A 27,091-nucleotide genomic window follows, 5' to 3' on the forward strand; every position below is an offset into this window, starting at 1 on the left:
GCCGTTATCAGTTATCACCTAATATGGTGTAATGTCTGCACTGTGGGAGTGCACGCAGTGCATTTCTGATGAGTTCTGCTCTTGTTTTTTTTTTTTTTTTGTTTTTTTTTTTTAACGAGATATTGTGACGCGCAAGTCATTTCGTATTAAATTATGACGTAGCCGTTCATTGCACATTGTTGATTCGCTTCTTATTTAGCATCCACCTTTTCCAGTTTTTCCAATTTGTGACAGGGATTCAAGCCGCCTACATGTGTGCCTCCAATTCTATGCCGTTCACTGTAAACGTAGGGTGATCGCCGCGTCTTGCCCTTAAAAGTCCAATAGACGTGCGCTTTGCCGACTACGTGCCAGCCTCTAGATGCCTAAAATTGACGGAGTGAAGAGACTGCGTTAAAGGCGCTATCGCGTCCTCTCTTGAGACAAAGCTTACGCGTTCTGCTGTATTTTTTTGAACATCCGACCTCTTCATGCTGGCCTGCATGGTTTGCACCTGGGGCAACGAAGCCTATTGAAACGATTACTTCCGTCCTTTGTTCGTGTCGCTTATATACGTCCTCGAGATTATAAGGTGGGCACAAGCTCTGCAAAGAAAAGATATACATTCAAGTACTCTCGTGGTAGTCCATGTAGCAAGGCTGCCTCTATTTTCTTGCTGGCACATATTTCGAACGCGAAGGGCATAATTTATACCGAAGAGAAAGCACGACCCTAATAATCGCTTTGCCCCATATGCTTCCACACCAATGCCGGAAGAGAACTTGCAAGATTCCAAGAGCCTATCAGTGTACATAACGCAAATCTGGCAGCCGAGTTGCACAAGCAGAATTTCATCTGTATCATTTTGAGTTCGTCGCAGTACCGGCAATTCGAAGGAAATTTGAGTATTTTCGCGACGGCGAAATAGACTAGCCATGAGGACGAGGAAATTTGCTTGTTAAGAAGACTTTTGTCATATTGAGCGGTTAATTGTCATGGCAATGATGTTGCGCATAACGTTCTCGTATCGTGAATTGAGCGTTGATTACGTAGAAGCTCTTTTGAAGCATGTCAATGAAGCGAAATTGTGCATGGGGCTTCCAACTCGGAGCTAATATGCGAAGAAAGGAGACAAAAACTGCAGAGAAATTCGACAAGCAAGATGATCACAAAAATTTAAATATCTTCAGAATAACTGAGCATGCTGCGAGTTGCGGCAGCTGACAAGAAAAATTGGCAGTGGCTTAGCTTGGTTAAGCCTGGTTAAGCCTATGCCTAGGTTCAGCTGGTGGTGTAGCTGGTTGTGGTGCTTATGGTTATGCAGTGATTCACTCTGGCCACGGCATATGGTTCAACTATTGTTTATTGCGGGGTGCTACCTGGTTATTGTATGTATAGGTGGGTTGCAGAAACCTAGAAGTCAGCTTCTCTGCAGAGCAAAAACTCCTTCACCATGGCAGCCAAACCTGTTTTGGGGGCAGAAGTTGGGTACAGCTCAGAGTACTTCAATGTCCAGCCTGATGTCATGCACAAACCTGTTGAGCAGAATTCCTTCACTATTGAGAGCCTGGAGGAGGTAGGGGCGGGGGAGGCGTTACGAATGGCGCTCACAAACGGAGGGGTTCTTAGTCCCATAATCGCGACAAGAAGAAGAGGGGTGCAGGAAATGGAGGTGGCCATTATTGCCACAATAGATGTCTCCTGCACCAAACCTAATTTCTTCCCCCAAAACAGGTTTGGCCGCCATGGTGAAGGGGTTTTTGCTCTGCAGAGAAGCTGACTTCTAGGTTTCTGCAACCCACCTATAACTAGTAGCGAGGCAAGGAGTGCCGTGGCTGCAACGATATACAGGCAGAATGTATCCAACGTTGCACCCCCGGCGATAGCTGCGGTAGGAGCGGGAGTTAGGCCGCGGTTGGTAGCTACCGCCTCGCGAGTTGACGGCGCGAGTTGGGGCCCCTGTTTCTGCGCAGCTGTGCTTGGCGGCGCGCCAAAGGCCACGCTAAAGGTCAATAGTAGCTACCGCCTCGCTTGTGTGTGTGCGTGTTGTTTTGGCGCCTTTAACTTATAATGGACACCAACTAGCCCAACAAGAAGTTCTCTTGTTCTGTTGAGTTGGTTCTAGTAACGTTGGTCCGCATCCGGCCGAAATAGTGGAACACAAGAAAAACCGTTTGACAGTACTAGGTTTAGCCGGTGCACTTTGTTCCGTACGCTAGAGTGAACGAGATTAATATTCGTTTACTACTTACCACGGTACAGTGAACTAGAATAACCACGACCACGGTGCAGCATGCGGTGCAGCCAAGGTCTATGTATGTACAATGACGCAGCCATGGTAGTAATTATAGTGGTAGTAATGGTAGAAAGAGGTGCAGCTTGCAGCTTGTCTGGCATTGGCTGCTGTTGAGTGTGTTGAGTGCAGAATAGTACAGGTAAAAAATAAGCAAACCATTATTGCAATTTATGGATTGGCTTGGCTTTGTTTATTATTTTTGGATTGGGTTTTTTGCAGGAAAGGGCCGGCGTTGCTGCGACCCGGTTGGAATAAGCTAGAAGATGGCTAGAAGCTTGGTGCAACCGGGTGAAAATAAGCAAATCGTTATTGCAACCCATGGATTGGCTTGGCTTTGTTTATTATTTTCGGATTGGGGTTTTGCAGGAAAGCCCAAGGCAGATCACGTGTCGTGTGTTTGTAAAGGTGGATTCACACGGCGGACCAAATCGCGAATCGCTCTCACGATTCGCTGTGACGTGGCCCTACGTCAGTGATTTCCGCTGCTTCGCTTCAGTCCGCGAGCAGCAATTCGCGACAAGGTCGAGAGTCCTTTTCACAATTCGGATCCTTCACGGACAAGACATTTTTTTATTTATTTATTTCTCTCGCGGAACGCTTTTCAGCTATGCTCCCGGTGCCCAAGCATAGACAACATAACATACATTGCACTAAAACGCTGTAGGAAAGCGAGAAGCGGCTTCTGACGACTGACGGCAGTCGTTTCTATTTTGGAGTCGAACTAGCCTGTTTTTGCCTTCATTCGCAGTACATGGTTTTCACAGAATTTACAGTGACAGGCTCTTGCACTGCGCGATACCGAATGCGTGAGTTTTGTGACTGCACAGAGCAGTCGCTTGAATGTATTCATCGCTTTCCTCAAGCGTTTTGGCGCGCATCAGTTTTGGCATTTGGCACGTACCGGGAGCATAGGGGCAGCAGTCCGAATGGTCGTCTTCCAAGGGTTGAAAGCAGTATTTTCATGCAGCTCTCATAGAGTAAGCGCGATCGTTCGCACTGCAGAGAACTGCCTGCGTAGTATACCACATCGAGCGAAACAGTCACCACAATACTTTGGCAAAACGGCGCAGCAGCAGTAGCTGTAGGCCGCCGCAACCCGCGCATTCACCCACCGTCCATGCATCGTCCATGGTAGGCTACCCTCGATAACAGCGCGCCAGAACAAGGCTCTCCTCTCGCGCAGTGCCTGGGAGAAAGAGTAAGTCCGCTCTGTCGTCTGCTATTCTCTCCCACCGTGTGAATGCTCGCCGCGGACGGACGGACCTCGGATCAGAGGTCACGTGACCGATCGCTTCGCTATACGATTTTTGCGCCGTGCACATTTCGTGCCTCAGTGCTCATCTTGCAGTTTCTTCATGGATTACGTTAGTAACGACAGAGGCGATAGACGCATTAGAGGCTTCGTGCATCCACGGAAGTTGAAAGAGTGCTCCTACCTTCGGACCCCGTTGGTCTCTCCGTTCATTTAGCAACAAATCATATTTGCGTGTTGCCTCACGAACAGGGCGTCTTGGATTTATTTTTGAAGCATGAATGGTGCACAGTGTGGCATACTAGAAACCAAGAGCGTATGTAAAAGGCCTGTGTATGGGGATCTTGATTTGGTTTGTGCTGCCATGGAAGAAGAATATTCTCAACGTGTAGGTGGTCTTGGCTTTCGTTTTGAAGGTTGCGGTGTTTATGTAATCACCGTGTGTGATCGCTTGGCTGATTCTGGATGGGTGTTTATGTGCTCTTTCTTTTGCAATGCCGGGCACTCCAGATAAAACAGGTCTTTTCGAAGCTGCTAGCAGTTTTCCTAAAACTGCCTTAGCGAAAGGACACTTCTATTTCGCGTTATTCACGAGGTGTGCGCGTTCGCGTAGTGTGCAAGAGTGTGTAAAAAATATTTAGCATTCACCCGTTCCTACGTTCCCTGAATCGCACAGGGTATAGGCACTAAGATGGAGCCGAAATGGTGCATTTCGCCCTCAATATATCCCAATATTAACTTAGAAAAAAATATCCAGCAGGTTCGGTACTCGATTTTCTTTTACCGCTTTTCCCAAGTTGCGTCGCCTGTCTGCACGCATTTTTCACGTTGCCCGCATTCTGCTGAAGCTGCCTGAATTGAACAAACCTCTATCCACTAGTTTGATCCAAGGCTTTCTGACCGACCGCGCGCGGTTTGTTACTGCTAATACCCAGTCCTCTTTTTCAAAGTTTTCTTTCAGCTATGTGTTCCACAAAGCACTGTCCCTTACTCTTAACGATTTCCCTTCAGTAACTTCTACCATCCACATTTTAGTTGATGACTGTGTACTTCGCTGCTCTGTAACCAACTCGTCCGACGCTTCTGCCTTATATCAATTTCTTATTCGCATACAATAGTGATGTGCTATGTGGCTTCCGTCCCTGAGAAGCTTTAAACTGTTGATTTCTTCTCACCTCTGCCAAAACAACACATCCTACTTACAAAATTAACACTAGTACTACTTTTTCAAAGAATTCGTTGGTGTTCACCTCACTAATGGCTTAACATTGTCTTGCCTTGTAAGCCATGTAACTAATTACTCTAATAGAACTGTTGGATACCTCTGTCGTAACCTACCCATGGCTGGCACCTTCTTGTGTAAAATTATTAGATTACAAAACCCTTGTGTGATCACAACTTTAATATACCAATCATATAGTTGATCCACACTACTGTAACTTTACTGAACCTTATGAGCCTGTTCAAAACCATGCCACCAGTTTCATTCCCTCCAATACTCCTTCAGCATCTCTGCCATGAAATCTCTGTTACAGTCTCTGTTCTCGTCACTGTACTTCATGCCCCTACCTTTATCACAAGCTTTTCATACAAGACCTCATGGCAGTCGTCTCGGCTAACCTGTGTATAGAACACCTCGCACAGGTCATCGTAAAAGTGGCGTTTCATCGCATGCCCGCACAACTACATTTCATGAGTCATTTTTCGCAAGCACTGTTCACAACTGGAATCATCCGTCATCAGTGATCCTGTAAGCTTCAATACTGCCATCGAAGAACCTGTCTAATCATAGCCATGTATACCACCAGCCTGTCGCCGTTTATCATTGTGCACAAGCCCATTCCCTCTGTAAAGTCTTGCATTAGGACCTCTGAGGTATCAATAAACACATAAATAAAAGCATGGTTGATAAAGATTCCTTACAATATGGGAACTGTAATTATGTTCGGCAGGAATATATATATATGTAACTGGATCATGTTGAACGGTGTTAAGCTTGAGCTTGGCACAATTGTCTTTCCTGTGATATCGAACTTAGAAATTAGGATACTGAGTGATAACACTGACATGGTGGCTTGCCTTTTGAACTTAGAATGAACTTAGAATTTAGAATTTGGTTGCAGTATTCCTTTCTTTGCATTCATCCTAAATGCAGGGGCGGAAGTGCTGCTCCATTTGCTTCATTCTGCTCCAGCCTGCTTTCCCTGCTGCAAAATTGCTCCAACTCGACTGCATCAATGTTCTGACATTAAATTTAGTGGAGCACGGTTTTGCCGCACAGTGGGCCATTACTGGTATTGACAGCAAGAACCGCAATCCGAGAAAATTAAGTTAAGCGACTATGAGAAGCGCAGCTGGGCAATGGTCTGTTATGAGTTCTGTATACAGGGTATGTGGTTGGTGTAGTCAAAACGATGGCAGCACACTGGTAGCAGAGGTGTAATGCATCTCACCCGAGCCTAATATGTATAAAATTTTAATATACTAGAAAAGTATGCAGCATAATGTTTGCTTATAAGCAAATTCGAGGAATTCGTTACGGAAAATGTTTTGTGCTCTTGATATAGCACCTACTCCCGGCCTTTTGAATCGCCTGTGGTGAGGGAAATGAGATCAGCGAGTGAAGCAGGCGCACCAGACTACTACGAGGTAGCGAAGCACTGGAAGTGGTAGACGAATATGTTTACTTAGGACAGGTAGTAACCGCAGATCTAGATCATGAAAGGGAAATAACTAGAAGAATAAGATTGGGATGGAGTGCATTTGGTAAGTATTCTCAGATTATGACTAGTATCTTACCGATATTGCTCAAGAGGAAGGTATACAGCAGTTGCATCTTACACTTACCCACCTATGGAGCTGAAACATGGAGGCTAACGAAAAGGGTTCTATTTAAGTTGAGGACAACGCAGATTACTATGGAATGAAAAATGGTAGGTGTAACGTTAAAAAATAGGAAGCACATAGAGTGAGTTAGAGAGATAACTTGAGTTAATTACATTCTAGTGGAAATCAAGAAGATGAAATGGGCATGGGCAGGGCATGTAATGCGTAGAGAGGACAACCGATGTTCGGTTAGGGTAATAAACGATTCCAAGGGAAGCAAATCGTCACAGGAGACAGCAGAAAGTTTGGTGAGCAGATGAGGTTAAAAAGTCTGCAGGAGTAAAGTGGATGCAGCTAGCACAGGTAGAGGAGTATGGGAGAGGCCTTCACCCTGCAGTTGGTATAGCCTGGCCGATGATGACCACGAGCCATTGGAAACTTGTCCAGCTGCAACGAACTACACGGTTTGTTTGTAGCGATTCTGCTGTGAATACAAGCAGGTGCTTCACCATCTAGCCTGTCATGCCTACGACAGACAAAAGCACACTTGGAACTCTTATGGAGGTGATGCCACCTAGGTGCCAGTCACTAAATGTGTTTTCAAAAGTGTTGGAAAGTCATACAGGGCCTATCGCCAGTGTGTTGAAACTAAGATAGCTCAAGCAATAATTTGAGCAGCCACAGAGGGCCATAAAGTAATGAATTTGAAGGGGAAAAAGGCTATACTTAAAGTGCCACCTATCTTCCCTGAAGGCGCTACTGGCCAGTACCCAGAAATTTATCGGCACAGGCGCAGGATCAAAGAGAATATGCACAAGATAGAAAGCAGAAATGTACTGTTCATTGATGTGAACTTCGAACTAGTGGCAATACTTGAGTGCATCAAAGTGGTGAAGTCCACCTTTGAATCTTACAAAACAGTATAAATCTCTTAGTTAAATGATCTTCAATTATGAAGTGTAGAAGGCAGCATTCCATTTGCTGCTATTTAACCCTTTGACTGGTTTTGCCGTACAGGTGCTGCGGCCGCATGCCGTCCCGCGGCGTTTTTTCAGTACGGGTATTGCGCTAAACGCATAGCGTTTGAAATAGTTCGACACTGGAGGTGATCTTTTTTTTTTTTTTTCGAAATATTCGACAGTCAAAGATCTGAGTGAGGAAGCTAGAATTCTATTATTAAAAGCGAGTCTAGAATCTTGCTCCAAGACATAATGTGATTGCTCCAAAACTCTCGCTTTATTGCTTCAAAGCTGCTCCAAAGTTACTTATTACTGCTCCCTGAGCTGCTCTAAAATGCTTGAGCCTGCTTCCACCTGTGTAAATATGATTACTTTCTTCCCCTGTACGGCGCTTCAACCAAGAAAAAACTCGGTTATAATTTCTTTCCCGTGTTTTTTTGTTTGTGTGACTAAACTATTTAAACTAATATTCTGCCTTGAGGTCTTAACCAACTTAATAATCTCCTTATTAATAAGTGAAGCATATAAGCAGAAGGAGCGATCACTTTCACTTTGACATTAGATGTTGCAGAAAGTCAAGTTCATCATGGTTGAGAGCAAAGTCTTATTCATTGTAATAAATTTATGACTGTATCAATACTTGTGCATGTTACTATTGGAATGAGGTCTTTGAGATTGAGATATATGTGGTCAGTGGTAGGGAGATGAACACAGCACCGACTGTCAACTGAGGTTTGTTGGAAAACGGAGGAATTTAAGCATATTTTCATAACATGTGACTCAGCCGAAGTCAAAACGTCATATACACATATACCAGTTTTCTCTCCTAACAAAGCACTGACAAAAAATAAAAAAAATAACAATAAACAAGAAATCACAAAAATCCAAAACGCAAGTGAAGTAGTATACACCATGAGCAAGCACATGCCTCACCGCTAAACATTCGATGAAGACAAATGAAAAAGCCAGGTTGAGCTGTATATGGGCTTCTGTTGTCAAAATGTAAAGTATGAATGAGCAGGATTAAGTCGTGTCGTTAGCCTTAAAAACCACCAGATATAGAACCGGAAACTGCCATACAAGAAAAGATATAACATACTAAGCGTTTTGAGTAAACCTACGCTACTTACAGGATCTCAAGTTCTTCTTCACTGAGCATTATCGAAGGTGCACTGACACACAAGCCCTTTTTCTGTTTGATGACTTGCCTCCAGAATCTCTCTTGTAATCTGCTTGTTGCTTCTACCAATAATCTTTGTTTTGTGAAGCCCAGTGCTTAAAGTCTGGCTCAATCGGAGGGGGTCTGTAGTGATTCGAGCATTGGTGGAAAGGGAAATAAAGAGAGAAAGTGGCTGGTTGCCTGTTTTGCAAATCCTTTTATACAAAGGGGAGAAATCATTATTTTTCTCCATCTCTGGTTTTTATTAATACTCAATGTGAAACTGTTGAAACGATAGAGAAGAAATCTTCCAATTACACCACTGACAAGAACAAAACAATGATTACTTGGTTCGTATTCTTACAGTCCTCATGCTTGAATTCAAGCTTGTGGGGATCTCGGACCCCTCTTAAATATTACAGGGGGGGGGGGGGGGGGTCTCTGACACATCCCCTGGCTTTAAGCCCTGTAGAAGCCAGGGCATACAACCTGTGTACCTGCTGCAGTGCAAATGCTACATTTCCTTCGCAGATGTTTCTTTTTTGCAAGTTTTTCATAAGTATAATTGTGTTCTCAGAGCCATTCATTGAGGCATCTACCCGTTTGTCCAATGTAACATTTCCCACAGCTTAATGGGATCTCATACACCACACCTGTGCTGCAGGGTACAAATAAAGTCTGGTGTTTTATGCTACATGCGCGTCGCTGCACACCACAGGTTTGAGTGATCCTACAAAGCTTCGATAACTTTTCCAAAGCTGTAAAAACTACTTCGATATTTACTTTTTTGCCTATTTGTTTCAAATCATGCGATATGCTGTGCAGATAGGGTATTGCAACCAGATTTTGTTGTTGTATTCTGTCCGCTGTGTTAGGCATAGCTTCCTTGTTGTTTGTTTTCATTTTTTTATAGGTTCCTTCAGCAACTGAGATGACACCATGTTCCGGATAGCCGGCTTCTTTCAACCTGTCAATTTGATGAATGAAGCTGCTTTCCAGGCATTTTCGAGATTATCTCATTCTTCTTTTGACACCTCTTCCTTTCTTCTGTCAGTAAATTTTATGTCAAACGTAAAATGGGAACAAATTTTCTCACCATCCCGGCACATTTCATTTTCCTCACTTTTGTTTCCCGACCTGGTGGGCTTGGCTAGTCTTGCATCAGCTGACGGACTGGTTGGCTTTGGTGACCCGTACTCAGGACATTCTCGGTGCCTAATACTCCGTGTCATTAAAGTTTCTTCCTCCTTCTCCCAGTGCATTTCTTTCTTTACCGTTTCCACCTAAAGCATCTTGTCCCAACTATATCTCCCATTTGCATTAACCTAGAACACTGCTTTTCCTTTTCACCATTGCCATTCAGTCCCCCATTCATCTTGACTCTCCTCCTTTTAATTGGTGTACCTGGCTGGAGTCCTCCATGTCGAAGTGACAGGTGGCTCTGGTTCTACAAGCTGCAAACCTCTTTGGCACTCATTTTTGTAGCCAAATTAAGTTTATTACTACTACTTCTACTAGGTCTTGAAGTACAGTTTAAAGAGTTGAGGAAAGGTCTACAGGGACCAGCATAGCTGAGAGCGAAACTTAAAAAACACAATTAGACCTTAAACTTGGGTCGTTTTATTTTGCAGTTCATAACTTATATTTTGGATAGTTCCAATGAAGCTCTGAATGGTCGCTTTTGATCGTGCTTCTCTTAAAATTTCTAACTGAAGGTATGAATGCATTCCAGAAAAGAAAGCAAAAGTCTTCAGGGCTAGGCTTTTTTTGTGCTTCTAAGTGTTGCAATTTTTTATAAAAATTTGGCATTGGCAGAACAGCCAAGTTGAGTATTAAATTTGGGTAAAATGAATTCTGCTTTAACCATACACTCTAAAATTGCCCAGTACTCTTGCTGAATTTTGGGGGTGCTATTAAAATCACTTGTTTTGACATTTCAAAAGCCTTTTTCTGTTTCTTCTTTGGCTGCATATACTGCAGCTAAGTCTCTTGATTTTAAGCGAGTATCTCAATTTTAAGGCACTTTTGATGACTCGGTACTCACGCCTTTTCCTTTCTTAGAAATTTTTGCCTCAAATTCAAGTTAGTTTTTTATTTCATACAAAGAGGAAGCAGCCACAGTTAAGCAATTACTGTGTCTTGATGAGCTGGCCCATCAGGCGATGAGGACTGCTTTGTATATACGGATTCACTAAATGAGAAGCATGGGCATGTTCAACTCAAATAAAATTAGCTTAATCTTCAAAAAGCATTTGATACAGTGACCCTTAAGATTTTAACTACCAAACTTAACTACTTAATTGTCTTCTGCTGTCCACTTATTGCTATTCTTATGAATTTTTGCATCAGATTAAACAACCAAATCAAACCTGGTGATAATGTATCAGTAAAGGGGGTTGTAAAGGGTGGGGTTTATTCCATCTCCCATACTTTTTTCATTAATTTAATAACACAAGCCCCAAAATTTAAACTTCCACGAGTTTGCCCTTCTAGAATGAACAAATTGTGTTCTGACAATGCAGTTTCAGTGAATAAGAATCTGTTGGCACCATGCAGGGGGTCATGCCGACGCCCATGTCAGTATCTATATCAGTGTAAACTTTCCCAAAACATAATTCTGTTGGCGTATTTAGCGCAAGAAATTTTGATGCGCGGGCTAAATGGAAACCACTGTGATGATCAAGCGCGTACCTGGCCATAGCCTCCTCTATTTTTTCGAAAAAAATAGAGGAGGCTGTGACCTGGCTCTCTTATGAGCCCGCTTCATATGTGCGGGTATACCTTGCTCTCGAAGCTTGCCGTCCCTCCTGGGCGCTACGAAGGAGCAAGTGACAACTTCGAAGCAGTACGCTGCCATCTACGCAACCTGCTCGGGTAGTTTCGGCAGTACACAGGCGAAACCGAAACTATACAGCGGGTGAGCGCAAATCGCCATGCTATAGTCATGCATGCTGAATACGCGCCACGCACCGCCGCGGGTGTCACTCCTTTCATAATGTTCGGGAGCGCCCGGGAGGAATGGCTAGCGAAGCGATCGTACAACGTACGCCCGTACATATATATGCCGCGCGCACTAAATTATCCTCGACCGAGAGGTTTCGTTTTCTGCCATGCGCGGCCTAAATTCATGTGCTAAAAGCGGGGACGATAATGGTGTTTCTAAAATTTAAAAAACTGATATAGATATTATAATTGCGACCTCAGCAAACCTATAGCTGTTAGTAAATGAGGCGCTAGTGCGCATGACTAGTTAAAAAGTATTATCAGTTATATACCAGCGCCTGCTTAATTAATTTGTTACCACGTGTTACCTATTGCCTGCTCCACACCACCGAAGAAATCGCACCGCATACACGAGCAAAACTAAAAGCCTCCAGCCGAACCAACCCGTGAAACTGCATGTTAATTCTGCAATGCCCGCAGTCCCGGCATAGTTTCTTTTTTCACGACTCGCACCCGCAGCAGCGGAGGCTGCAACGAATTGCATGCCGCTCGTAAGCGTGTACGTGGCGTCGATCGGCATTGCAGTGCACCGTTGTGATCATTTAAGAGCCAACAGATCCCATACGTCTTTGCTGGCCAGCGTGTATACACGAACTGTCTGGCGACTCGAGCAGGGTAAGCCATGCTAATTCGACCAGGAGGCGACTTCGTGCCAGGAATTGCATGGTTGCGATTTTATAGGAGGTCGAGATTGAAATGGCCCAGTGGAAGCTAGGTGGAACGGGACTGCATGGCCATGTCACAAAAACGTAGCAGCCGCGGGCAAAACCAAGCACCCAACAACGCAACAGTGTCTTCTGCAGTCTCCCCCCCCCCCCCCCCCCCTGCTGTGCTGGTGCAGTTGGCGTACTAGACTTCTGTGTCCAAGGGTGTGGGATTCAATCCTGACTGAGGTGACTGCTTTTCGATGGGCGCGAAAACTAACAAGGCGCCCGCGTGTACTGCGCGGTACGGTAAAAACCCAGCTATAGGTGGTCGAAATTCTTGGAGCTTTCCACTATATACGGCGTATCTCATAGCCTGATCGAGTTGCTTCGGGACCTCATAAACCAAACCAAACCATCTTTTGCAGTGCAGTTTAATTCGTCCGCCACGTACCCACCTCGCATACACAGCATATGTAACGCGACTCATTCGAACATTTGACCTCGAGAGCTATTATTCGAACTGAAGTGGAAGCGCGAATTTTCATGTGGCGCTTGATCTCAGTGCGTGGTTATGCATATGTTTGTTGTGAACATAGAATGTGTAAAAAGAAGTAAATTTTTTTACTATATATTTTGCGCGGCCGGATTTACAAGCAATGGTATATCCAGCAGCCAAATGACCGTTTATATCGAACAATTTGTTCAAATTATTCCATGTTGGTCTCTAACAAATCCAGTGCGTAAGATATGCATCAGAGTGAATCGCTGAACTTTCATCCTCTGATGTGCTCTTTATTCGCTTCGCCGGTTACGCGACTGCCATAGGGCTGGGCTGTAAACTAAATTCGATAAAATATTTTATTTATGTGCTCAATTAGTAGAGCTGGGCTTACCTGCTTAGTGCATTAATCAGCGAAAATTGATGGCCATTAGCAACCAAACTGGAAAGAGGGTTGAATCCGTGCCGCGGAGGGCGTGGCGCCACTGGGAGACGATGCGCTGGTCGATAGCTGCGAGTCGATGACCAGACGCATAGCATGCTTGGTCTGTAGAGGTGAGCACTGCACAAGTGCTACCGATACTTTATGTCGCAGTCGACAAGAAAGAAGTGAAAGCGATTAAGTTGACTTACGCTACACTCTCTCCAGGCGTTTTAATTGAGCAGTAGCCCGCCCATGTTTGGTGTCAGTGCTGCGTTTTCATTTTTAGTATCAACCAAGCAGCTCAATTAGACCACTAATAATTGTGCTTCAGGGAGTATATATGACAAACACTAAGTGACGACTAGATATATCAAATGTTCTTTATTAAAAATAGTAGTTGGTAGGGCCCTTACCTGCAGGTATACGTAGCCTGATAGCATCTGGTTTAAGCACCCTTCCATATATATTTCATGGAAATCAGGTTAAGCCTAGCTGAGTCCACTTAGAAAGGTACCCTCTCGCAAAACGTGGCTTGCCAGTGCGAAAGCACGAAGGTGCTGTATAGAAACTAGCAGATGTCGTCCTTGCACGATGGAAACTGGCAGCTTGAAATATGAAATCTATGTGTGCCAGGAGGAATTCTATGTAATATTAAGCATTGCAATACTTTGCTTGAAAGCATATGCTTCTTTTTGTACTCATTAGTTTCATTCACAGTGCACATGGGGTGTCCACTCAGAGACATCTACTCTATTTTCCTTTTCCAAAAGCTTGCTTTGTCCCTGACAGAGTACTGCCAAATTTTTCACTTTTTTAGGCTAAGAAAATTTCTCACTGCAAAATTGAAAAGTGTGCCAAGCAATTAAGTAAGGCAACAATGCTATGCTTCAGAATACTCAGGCTACTGGAGGCATTAAGCTGAAGGTTTCATCATTAAAATCGTATCAAACATGAGGATAGTCCGAAACTGAATTGATAAACTACTGAAGTTAATACTGCATTTATGGTTCCGAAAATGGCTGGCATCACACGTGCATGCTGATGGTAGTGTAGCAACTTTTGCTGCTATACGTACCTAAATTACTATTTCTCAATTTTTTTGGAACGCTGTCATATTGACAATGCTATTTTTTAACTGCTGATTACTGTGCCTAAAGGTTAAAGGTGTGGGAAAGGTTATACCAGAAACTGAAATACACCTAAATTGAGCAAATGCAACAAATATTTCGGGGGCACTTCTGCACCGCTGTTAAGGAAAACATGCCACAGCATTTACGACTCCTGTATCCTCATCCCTGTACATTTAGTTGGCTACTTGTTGACTCACAAATCTTAGTTTGCGCTTTTATCACACATACCAATTTGTAAGTTTACTAATTACCACATGACGTGAATGAACTCGCAACTCACACATCTGACTTCGGATTCTGAAAGGCAACGAGTTTTTCTCATGCCAAAAGGAGCTGCTTGGGTAGGCAGCTGGACCATATCATGGTCCCCACATCACCCAGACCAATCCATCCGGTCATACGCTTACCTCTAAATATTATCTACGAAACATATCTGTGAATTTTTCTTACTTCACTGGTTTTGCAGATTATTTCCTGTCTCAAAAGGAATAACAGAAATACACGTGGTTCTATGACACATACAGTAAATACTTACCTTTCTAGGTAGGCTACAAAAGGGAAGTAATGCAGAAGGTAGGCAGTCTAAGCATAAATGTGTGTGTCAACGTGGTGTTTTGGCACTGGAGTATTTATTACTCCAATCATGTGCATTATTAATGAATGAAAAGGCACATAAGTAGGAATACTTTATTTTGACACAGAAGCTATGGCCAACGTGTGTAAGTGAAGTGCAGACTTGTGAGTACACTGTTGAGCCAGTAGCACAGGGAGCAGTCAACTTGGACCAGGGAATGCCATGCTTTGAAAGGTGGGCAGCTGTTGTGATCTCTTGACTAGCATCAGTCACGTGCAGGATCGGCCGTCATGGGGAGAAAAAACAAAAGTATGCAAGCTCAGAACAAAACACTCAGAGAAATTCAGAGACCATACCAAATTTAAATAAAAAGATAACAGGACTGCAGACTATGCAGCAGCTCATATATTCTAACAGTGGATTTGCATATGGTCACTACACCCTCAAAAAGGAAAGAAGCACAAATGCTGAATTCATGACTCGTCAAAGGAACCAGACCAAAAGGAAAGTGTGCACCATGTAGCATAGCTCAAGAATGAGAAAAGCCAAAACAGCAAAAAAGTTACCCTAAGTAAGGCCAGTACTAGTGCTCTCTGCATGCGTGCGACAATGTATCACTGCAGTGCACATGCACAGCAGAAATGGACACCGTGGGTGGTAAAGAACTGATATGAAGTTATCAACACTGGCCGCAGACATCAGAACAGACAGGTGATTGTGCTTTGGTATAACGCAAGCGTGCGAACTTTGGTAGGTTGTGAAGCATATAAATAAACGTTGAGACATCTTGAAAACCATGTGTGCACATTTTCATTTGCTGCTGCATCCAAGAAGTTTCGCTTGCACTGTTCATTAGACGACATGTGTTGCTCTCGGGATGTAGCGTTTTTCGACTACACAGCATGATTCCAGAATCGCGACTAATTCAGCTGTGGACTTTTCAATTTTTAAACTTGCGAAATCCTTCCTATGGGCTGTGAAAAAGAATGAGGAACTGTTCCACCCAAATGTAGTCGCTCGCACATGATGGCAGCCACAAGTCATTTTGTGCCAAACAGTAGTTTCCATAAAAGTAACAAGAAGTTCTCAAACTATGTGACAGGACTATAGCTATTTACTTTGAGGGTGGCCACAGCAAACAGGCAACTACAAGATGGCCAAATCCCTCACCAACTGCAGCACCACAACAATTGCTACAATGCCAGCATCATAAAACCTCTGGCTGTCTTTGTATAAGGTCCTCATCACAGATACACCAGTTCATGTTGTTAAGGAGGCTGTCCATGAGCATCTTACTTCTCAAAGCAGCTAAAAGTATTGCAAACAGAGACCAATACTTGACTTTAAGTGCAGTAGCAGCACTACTAACATTCAGTGTGTTAATGGAGTATAGACACCCTGAAACAGATAAGACAAAAAATCAATTATAAATTATTTAGCAGTTGAAGATAAAAATCAGGTGATGACCTGTACAGAGTAATGTCTTGCATGTCGTTAACAAGCAAAATGTGACCAAGATTAGGTGCATATGCTCCTGTAAGATGAAGTGCTGCACTGGCCTAGCGCAAGCAGTGCTTGTACCTCCAGTCAAAATGCTTTCAAGTGCCATCATCCATGAATCCATGAGATGGTTGCCCAATAGCAATCGGAATTTGCATAATGCTGCGTTCCTTATCTTCAGCCAGCATTTTTCACTCTTCTCAATGGATGCAACCCTCCCCAAAACTCCAAACTGAAGACATCAATTCAGTCATGCAGAACTGTCAATAATGACCTGAACCACAAACCAACTTGGAGAGGTGGAAGCAGGCTCGAGCACTTTGAAGCTATAAAACTGAAGTTTTGAGGCATTCAAATTGTTTTGGAGCACGTTTCTAAAGTCAAATGATTTTATTAGCTGAATATTTTATACCTGACATACCAAAATAACCTATTTGATTCCTTTTTATTCAAAGATCAATGCATTGCTGAAAATATAAGACTAACAGCCAAAACATGTACAGATATTTAAAATAACACAATGACCTTAGCAACAACTTGGAACAAACTAGCAGAAAATGCAATGCTTGTTTCTATACTTGATGCCTGAACGATAAGTTTGACTAAAAACATGACTATTTTAGCCTGCGAAATGTGGACTATACCACTATGATGTGCTCAAGCACCACTGGACTAGTTCGGAGTTCACATCAATAAGCAGCATATTTCCACTCCCTATCTTGGGCATATAATTTTTTTTATCCATGCCCAGGGGTGGAAGCAGGCTTGAGCATTTTGGAGCAGCTTTGGGAGCAGCAATAAAGCAATTTTGGAGCAGCTTTGGAGCAATGAAAAGAGAGTTTTGGAGCATGTTTCTCGCGATAAACACCTCTGATAATTGTAGTTTTCTCTTTCTGAGATACAAAACCTCCAATCTGATTCCTTTTTATGCAAGTTCAAAGCATTTCCAACTTTGCACTCATCTCTGACAAGACAAACGGCCAACAACTTGGAATAGAACCGCAGTAAAAGGGACGCTTGTCATAACTGAACACCTAGTGTGACCTAATACATTTCCCTATTTTGATTTCACGGATTAAAATGTTGAGTCTACCACATCAATTTGCTCGAGCAGCGCCACTAATTTGGAGCTCAAGTTAATGAGCACGACATTTCCGCTCTCTATCTTGTGCATATCTTTTTTGATCCTACGCCTATGCTGATGAATTCCTGAACACTGACCAGTAGTGCCTTCAAGAAATATAGATGGCACTGAAGGGCAACCTTTTCATCCTTCAGAATTTTTACTTCACTGTCTCCTGCCAATAGTTCTATCATTCTTTGCTTGAGTAATGCTGGGGGCTCATTTTTAACATCTTGGCGATAGGCCCAGTATGGCTTTCTAACACTCTTGCAAGGCTTCCTAGTGATTGACACTTTTGGCATACCAACCCATAACGCTTCAAGTATGATTTTGTCTGCCATAGGCCTGACAAGCTTGTCACTGACAAAGAGGTTCGATGGTGAAGTGCCTGCTTGTTCTCACAGCAGAACCATAAGAATAACTCCTGCAGTTTTTGCAGTCTGACAAGTTTCCTAACGGCTCACAGTAGTTTGCGCTATCTGCTTCACTTGCTGCTCTCGCTTCTCTCTCCACCGGTGTTTCAAAAGGCTGAGAGGAGGTGCTATGTCACACACACAGTGCATTTTGTTGTAATTATTCCCTTCAATTGCCTGTGGCTCACACTAAATTTACTTGCGAACAAATATTTATTATTCTCTGTGCTTCCCTCCCTTACAAAAATTTCATTTGTGCTCAGTGCAAGATGCGTGATATCTTTGCCCCCGGTGCTGTGACATTGTTCATGTGTTTTTCTAACCTTGATGGCAGAACATCAGCAGCCAGTTTGGAGCAGTTTTAGAGCAATATTGCATTTTGGAGCAGGATGGAGCAGGGAAAGCAGTTTGGAGCAGAATGGAGCAAATGGAGCAGCACTTCCACCCCTGATCATGCCTGTTCTGATAAAATTTCCAAGGCACTGGTCAGTAATCCCTTCAGTGAGGATAGACTGCACTCAAGGGTAGCCCTTTCCCCCTTCAGATGCCCTACTCCATGGCCTTCTGTCAGTGGCTTCTCACGTTTTCGCTTGAGTGGCACCCGAGCTTCCTTAATTTTAACACGTTAATGATGGGCCCTGCATGCCTGCCCAACACTTGTGACATTTCTAATGATTGACACCTTCATGGTGTCACACCCATAATACTGTATGTTTTTGTCTGACGTATGTTTGACAAGCTTATTATTAACAAAGAGGTTCAATGAAATAGATCTACGACTACCAGAAACGAGGCTCATGCTGGTCTGGCGTATGGGATTTAACGTCCCAAAGCAACAGAGGCTATGAGAGGCTCATGCTCTTCTATTTAGCAGAAAAGAAAAAATATATAAAGGCCCTGTTACTACACAGGTATGCAAACCAACAGAATGAAATTGAGGAAAGCATATAATTAACTAATAAAAAAAATCTGCATTGGTGATGAACGGTAATTAGTAGTGTATCTACTGTCAAATGAAAAATACCCCCCCCCCCCCCCCCCCCCCCCCCCCCCCCCCCCCCCCCCCCCCCCCCCCCCCATTGCAAACTAGAAAAACAGAAACAAGAAACATGCCACCGTTGAGGTCCGGGACCTGCACATTATGCATCCCATGCTTTACAAACTAGCTACAATGATGGCTATGCAATCTTTTATTTTCAAGCTATTTATGTTGCATGTATCCCAACATAGACAGCGTTCACCAGTGCTCAACTAAACCGCAGCAGCAGACGTGGGAATGCCCTGTAAATACAGCAACAAGGTTAACAACTGGGCGAGTTGGTAATCATTCATTTTAAGCCAGCCAAAAGACTAGACACAGAGAAGCCAGCCTCATCTCGTTAGCTTCTATTCTCTGTCTCGTTTTTTGGCTGGTTTAAAATAAAATACAGCAAGTGCCAAGTAGAACATGATATGGAGTGTGGTGTCTGAAGGGTTGTGTATGAACGAGCCGCGCCGGCGCGGCGCGCCACTGCTCGTAGTGTGCCCAACCTCTAACAGGCAGTGAGACTCACGGATTCGGGCAGTACGGCCAGTGTGACTCTTTCGTCTTCCCACGACAACTCTAAACTGTTAGAAATTCGCTGAAAAAGAATGTATTAGTTTAGGCTGTTTACAGTCTCCAAACACACCACGAACATGTAACCAATTTTCTAGCTGCCCAATTAGTTCAAGAGATAATGAAATTGTTCATAATTTGCAGAAATAATGAAAAATAACAGCACTACAAAAAATTCACATGGACACTTTGCTAGGTACTAGAAAGCGTAATGAATACAATGTTAGGAGCATTTTTTTATTTAACAAATATTAGCGATGTTATAGCAGTTCAGAGTTTTCAATTTTGCTCTAAATAAGACAGGAAGGCACTCACATTTGGAACAGTGAACTGCTATAACATCGCTAATATTTGTTATACCAAAGTGCGCCTAACATTATATTCGTTATGCTTTCTAGTACCTAGCAAAGTATTCATGTGAACTTTTTGTAGTGCAGTTATTTTTTCATGAACAATTTCATTTATCTTTTGAACTAATTGGCCAATTGGAAACCTAATTACATATTTGAAATCAGGGCAAGAAACTAAATCAGACTACCAGGTTTTATCAAATTTGTTGAAAAACGTAGGAAAAATAGCTTTAAAAGCCATGTCCCCCTTAAAAGCAACCAGTTTGGCCATGATTTCAATTCGTGAAATCGCATTCAATTAGACAGAAAAAAAAATTGTCATTGGACTTCTTGCGAGGATGCTTCAATATTTAGACACCGTGTGCAGCAAAATATAACTGAATAAAATCTCGAGAAAACGCAAAGTAGCCAATAGTGTGCGTATGTAGCCTTCACGCCATGCCAAAACTGCCGTTCGTCAAGCGTAGGTACCACCTCCGTCAAAGAAAGAGAAAGCCAATATTCTTCTCGATTTAATGTATCTGTGAACTGGAGGCGACGGCGGTAGACGAAAGACAAGAAGCTCAGGCGGCGTGCCCGCCCTGTGGTGTGCGAGAGGTGCCGTTATATCATAGCTCACAACAGCACCGCTGCCAGGGCCGGCACGTGTTCTGGCTGCAATGCTCTTCGCTGATTCTGCATGTCGCATCTGACGACGTTATTGTAAATAGTTTGTAAACAAGTGTAAACAAATGTGTACAGTCGAGAAGGGAAGTCTTCATCTCCGCACCGCAATGTGTCGCTGAGCCACAAACGCAGCGGTGGTTACCAACACCACTCGGTACGAGCGAAGGCAGAAGAAACAGCAAGAAACACCTGCTGTATAGGGAAGCCCATCTATTCCCCACGCCTTCACCCGAAGATTTTAACTGCACCCAGCGAACCTGCGGCCACCAACAGTCAACGCAGTCTCTCGGCAGCCTACGGAAATCAGAGCATCGGTATCGTCACTTACTGTTCGGTGCGGAGCGGCCCGTTCACACACTTCTAACACCACGATGTGGAGGTTGTGGGTCCGAGCCGACCAATGGCATATGGTAGCTTTTTGCTAAACAATTACCTTTCAGACAAACTCATTATGAATTATCCATTGACCCCCTGCCATTATGGGCATAGAGCAGGGGGTCTCAAACTCATATTGCTACGTGGGCTGCATTGAGAAAGCTTTTTCTCTCATGACCCAGGAGCCAGAAATTAACAAAACAACAGGAAACAAAGTACAATAAATAACAATAAAATGAACAAAAATAAGCTAACTTCGTTTTGTCAGACCAAGCCCTCCTATTATTGCAAAAGAAAAGCAATGTGTGCTCCTTTCCACTTCAATGCTGGACAAAAGCCGCTTCAGGATCGCTCGGAGAGAGGTACTGAAATGGTACACCTGTTAATAAACACTACCACACTTATAATCCTCAAAAAAAAAAAAAAAAAAAAAAAAAAAAAAAAAAAAGAGGCACGCTTGGAAATAAAAGAGAAGGCAAGGATGTCTGGCTCCTTGCTTTGAAGGCATAGTGATGTCAAATGAAAGTTCACGCAGATTAAGTGGTCAACGCCTTTTCAAAAATGAACGTGTACTAACTGGTACAAAGTCTGAGTTTATTTTAGTTGGAAATTAGGGCTGGTGGTAATGCTTTCAAAAATGTCAGCTGAAAATTTTGAGCTGGCGGACTGCATCACGCAGCTCCGCGGGCCGTGCTCCAAGGCCCCTGGCATAAAAGGATAATCTTTGATGAGCGGAAAGAAAGTGTTCGATGTTGGCGAGAAGATAGTGGATGGAGTGGAGGGGCTGCATTCCCCATTCTCAGCAGGGAAAACTAGAATGCTTCTTTGCTCGTCAAGTGAAGAGGATATACTTTAGGCAGGCATTGCCTCTGCTACGAAATGGGCACCACTGTAGGCAGTGTACACCTGGCCAATGCTTTAAAGGGCCACTATCCAGGGAAGGCCCTTTTAAGCAAAGGAGCCCAGTGTTTCGATCAGGTACCGGAGATAGTCTGTGCAAAATGCTACAGTGACACGCGCGCCGCAAAGTATCGAAAATACAATTCAAAGCTCTCTCATGCTCTCCTTTGGGAAGCTAGCTTCCCCGTTTCCTGCGCTGGCCCGACGGGCCCCAGTAATGACGTACGTACCGCGAACGACGTCCATTGGTCCGTCTTGCTGACTGACGGCAGAAGGATGGGTGTCTACTGCTCGCTGCACGCTTTTCCCTCGCCACGGCCAGACTGAATCTAGCGGCGCGCGCTCCCTCGGCCTTTTTTTCTTTCTTTTTTTTCGTGCTCGCGGAGTGCCACGCCCCACCTCCCGCCAAACGCGGAGCAGGAAGGGAAATTTGTCTTGCGGAGGCTAGACGACCTCGGGCAGGAGAGTGAAAAACCTTTGCGAGGGAATGGAAGGAGAGAAGCATGACAGAATCGGGTAATTGCGGTGGCTGTAACTTCGGTATTAGTTACTCTTTTCAAAATCATATTGCGGCCTTGCGTTCTAGGGGCGAAGTCTCACAGTCACCGGGGAAGAAAATATTTTCGACCGGAGGGTGGACAGTGGGCCTTTAACAGTACCACGTGACCGTCAACTGCCCGGCGCTGCTGCGCCGGAAGATGCAGGAGTGCGAGGGCGTGCTCACAATTCTTGCTGCTGCAGTGAACCTCGTTTGCTACGCTGCTTTGATCAATGTGAAGCAACCCTGCCACAATTGGCTGGCAGGCATGTCGGTGCCCGGAGAAGCTGTGATTGCTTGCTTTTAGCTGCAATAATATCTGCATATCATGTGAATATCTTCAAAGTACACACATTTCCAATAAAAAATCCAACTTGCCCCATAACTCTTGCCATCAATACTTTTGAAAAATTGTTGTATCGGTACTTTCATTGCTTAAAAAAAAAAAAAAAAAAAAAAAGAGAAAAGAAACCTTTGAGACAGTATCTGAAAATAGAACCAGGGACAAGTATAATATTTGGAACGTTACAAGTTTGCACAGCTTGAATCCACAAGCACATAGCAGAGCGCTCTCAGAACTACAATATGAAACTTCATTCAAGGGGTTGCTGCCAACGGAGCAGAACAGCCAAGCAGACAACACTCGCTGAAGCAGCATGATTACATCTCCCTGCTTGTTCCCTCTCCTGATTTCCCCTTTGCTTCTGCTCGGACAGTCGACGCTCGAGCGATACTGTTAAAGAATCCGCCTTTTGCGCGAGTTTTCTGCGCATGCGCGAAGCCCCAGCGGCGACTGATGAAAACACACTGAGCGGCGTCGACGGCGCTTCTCGTCGCCGCACTCATAGCCAACGCACGGGGGCTGGAGGCGCGGTCACGTTCACAGCCTCGGTAAAACGATGCCAACCACCTGTGCCGCTTACGGCTGCCACTCTCGAGGCGTGCCGGGATGCAAGACGCGTTTTGTTAGGTTTCCTTCGGCGAGCCGCGACCTGCAACGGCGTGAAGCTTGGATTAGGGCAACCAAGCGTCAAGACGTGAATGGGCGACCTTGGCAGCCGACTGCGTGCTCTCGACTGTGCGAAAAACACTTCGTTACAGGTATGTATGCATCTAAAGGAAATGTGCATGATGAAAAGTATCTACCGGAATTTGCGTCAAGCCTATAACCCACCAGTGATAGCCGCAATGAGCATTTGTTCGGCGCGTCTGATGGCGATGTATTTTGTCGTTTGTTTTATTTATGTGCGAAGGGGGCGGGTAGCGCAGATATCACAGGTGGCTGTGTGCGCTAGACCGTAATATTTAGCATGTTTTATCGCGACTGCCGCCTGACTAAAAAGAAGAAAAAAAGGGTGTTTGTTGTGATGCACCGCCGTTAGCGAGCCGAGTGGTTGAGCTGGTCATGAGGCTCGCGAACGGCTTTGCATTAAAACACCGTATTTTTTTTCCTTGTTAGTGAGGTGGCAGTCACGATACACCATGCTAAATATTACGGCCTAGCGCACACAGCCGCCTGTGATATCTAAGCTACCTAGCCCTTTCGCACATAAAGATAAGAAGGGACAAAATACATCGCCTTCAGGCCCCGGTGCAACTGAAGCAATCACGCACCGAAGAAATCCTCATTGCAGCTATCACTGGTGCGCTACAGCCTGGGTGAAAACTCCAGTAGGTACTTTTCATCATGCCTATTTCGCTTAGATGCATACATACCTGTAGTATCTGTGTTTTTGCCGCTCGGAGCATATGACGCACTTGACACTTGCACGACGCACAGTATTTTTTTTTAATTAAAGGCTTGCCTTCGTGCACGCCAAAGCATCCGGACTTTGTTCCTTTAGTGTACGCAATCAGATGCACTTCGTTAGGGAGCTTGATAATCGTCGTCTTCGTCCAACCGTTCACAACGGCAAGGAAACCGCCCGGCACAATAAATGAGTCTCCTGGAGGGTTCATGCTCGTTCACTTGCAGAGTGGATCGCTCTGGACGTAGAACAGGGTTGGTTCCTGACCGAGATGCGCATCCGATATGTAGGAGATTCACATGTGTCACCAAGTTGTTGATTCCGCAGAAATCGCGGCGGAGGCAGAAATGAACGTTGGAGATCCTTTCACAACAAAATGACCATTCTCTGCTCACCGAGAACCTTTTCACCACTGCGACCACATCCGTTCTGAATCCTGAGGCCAGAAACTGGCTACAGCTCTGAATCATCTATTGCCAGAAAAATGCAGCGCGTTTCCTGCAGGTGTGCATTCCGGCCGGGACAATGCCCTTTTCACGGGGTGTGTACATGTGACTCTCTGCCGATCTTCGTGGATGAAATCCTATAGCTGCACGGTTGTAGATGACGCGAGGAGGAAGCGACGCCCATTGCACCATGCCGGCGCCGCGGTGACCGCGTTGTGCTCAGTAACTCAAGACACCCCGCGCATATGCGCCGCTCAAAGTCACAGGAGACTATTCCACCTAGCTCTGCAGCATCAACAAACCCCTGGCTGCTTTGCCCTTTGAGATCCCTCTCTCTCTCTCTGCCCCCACGCTCTCCTGTCTGCCGAAAACCTGCACGCTGAGAGCGTCTCATTCTGTCACGTCGAACACTGCCCGCGCTACACGCTCTTACAATACGAAGATAGTATATGCGTACGTGCGTTATGAGTGGATTGTGAAAACGCTCTACCTTCCCCCATACTGCGTGAACATGATATGCTGCAATCACTGTCACTACTTTCCGCTCCGAGGCCAATAAAGGGGGGAAGCTTTCGCTTTCTACCAGCGTTGGCGCCACCATTTCGTATGGTGCGCTTTCGCGTCGTCTGCTACACTGCCGCTCAATGTGTTTCCCGCCCGCTCCTCGCGCAAAAGGCGGATTGGCAGGGTGTATATTCTGTGCTGCTTGTCTTGCAAGCCATTGATGCCAATCTTGCAGACCTCATTTTATCTTTCACAGTGGTTTCCAAAGCTATAAAGTTCTTGCAGCAACATTGTCACACGCACAAAAAAGCAACACAACCAACCTGTGCAGGAATATCATTCGTTGGCAGCTTTGCCAGTTTTCCACAGCGAATTGAGAAGACAATATAGCGTGGTTTGATCTTCCATCTTGCGCAAACATTTGTTTGTTTTTGGAGCTAGTCTGCTTTTCTTAGTCTAAATCAACTGTTACATTGCACACTGTTTGCAATGCATTAGTTGCAACTGAGAAAGAAAGGCTGCAAACTACAAGCTGGACACTGCAGCTGCAGGAATGCTTGCTTGTTTGATTCATTCATGCACTCTATGCAAACTGGGGACCTGTGCCCAAGCATGTTCCCCATGTAAAACAAATGACCAGTCGCGGTGGCACAGCAATTGTTTTGAAATTAAGTACAGGGCTCACCTTGTGGCGTTAGAGCATATGCTGCCTCCGCCTTTCATAGTCCCTTGTTCAGCCTCAGCAACCAGCAAGCACATGCTAGACTCCAAAACACATATCAGGAAGGTCCCTGCGTACCAAATATTAGACGTCAGCTTATAAGCGATCTTCACACACACAAAACAAATTGAATTTAAGACAAGTACATGTTGATGCACTTTAAACACAAGGCGAAATCGCTTACCTCACCGTAATTAGAAAGCGGCCCTGCATACATTTGACAGTGTGCAGTCATAAAATGAGGTATGAAATCATTACACCGCGTCATAGCAACGAGGGCCACACAAAATGATAGTACGTCGCACAAATGGTTAGCACGTCGTGGTGCATCAAAACAAAAGCTTCCCACACAGGCCTGTGTGATCCTCGCCTTTCCTGCTTCTACGCGTTGTTTTGTCATGTCCTAGTACCTCCTAAAGTCCCTCTATCAGCTCAGAGACGTTACAATCATTAACTATTCACCCAGACAGCTGCGGAAAGCTTACCCAAGTTTCCCGCCCTTTTCAAGAGCACGCAAGACTGATAGTCAGGCGTGCTTTACATGATTGAGATTTCCGTGCGGTTGGCCTAATAAACGGTATTTAACCACATGTTCCTTAGTGTCGAACTGCGTTGAGCTTTCGATTGAAACCTTCGATAATACACCTTTGGGGCGTTCGGGCCCACTGCCGGCCAAGCAGGCTCAATGGTCGTCAACAGAACATTCGGGCGCACGGAAGTTGAAACCTAAATGTAGAACTCCAGACAGCGGGTAATGACTCAATACATGCACACTGAAGTATCTAAAGAATAGAAAAATTGCTTACGTACCGTACAACACGAGAGCACACGGCTGACACGGCGACACAGCTCTCACGGCTCCCACCATGAAGGACGACGACCAGCCATTTTGCTACTAAAAGCAACACAAAACCCACAAAACAATAGCCGGATGTGACGTTTTTCCTAAACCGGATAAGACGTCATGGGTGGCAGCAAGCATTTTGCTCCTGTAACCCGGTTGCAAGAAGCATTTCGCTGCTGCAACCGGGTCGCAGCAGACGGCGCCGCAGGAAAGCTCAAGGCAGATCACGTGTCGTGTGTTTGTAAACGATTTTCGCAATGTGTGGTGGTGTGAATCGTGCGATTTTTGCGCCTTGTACATTTCGTGCCTCAGTGCTCATCTTGCAGTTTCTTCATGGATAACGTGGATAACGTTAGTAACGACAGAGGCGATAGACCGTGTATCCACGGAAGTTGAAAGAGTGCTCCTACCTGCGGACACCGTCGGCCTCTCTGTTCATTCTGCAACAATTCATATTTGCGTGTTGCTTCACAAACAGGGCGTCTTGGATTTATTTTTGAAGCATGAGTGGTGCACGGTGCAAGATACTAGAAACAAGAGTGTGTGTAAAAGGCCTGTGTATGGGGATCGTGATTTGGTTTGTGCTGCCACGGAACTCAACGTGTAGGTGGTCTTGGC

The 27,091-nt window shown here is 44.7% G+C and overlaps 1 long non-coding RNA gene across 1 annotated transcript; it reads right to left on the bottom strand.

Annotated features, from left to right (window-relative positions):
* Positions 1–14,847: 14,847 nt before the first annotated feature.
* LOC146172345 (uncharacterized) lies at positions 14,848–26,542 on the bottom strand. Its single transcript, XR_014702558.1, has 3 exons — positions 26,440–26,542; positions 25,594–25,699; positions 14,848–15,007 (listed from the first exon to the last, which is right to left on the bottom strand). It is a non-coding gene; the product is annotated as an uncharacterized LOC146172345 (long non-coding RNA).
* Positions 26,543–27,091: the final 549 nt, after the last annotated feature.

This window comes from Amblyomma maculatum, unplaced genomic scaffold (genome assembly GCF_055883805.1).
Source record: "Amblyomma maculatum isolate TAMU_Amacu unplaced genomic scaffold, ASM5588380v1 scaffold_13, whole genome shotgun sequence".
NCBI lineage: Eukaryota > Metazoa > Arthropoda > Arachnida > Ixodida > Ixodidae > Amblyomma > Amblyomma maculatum.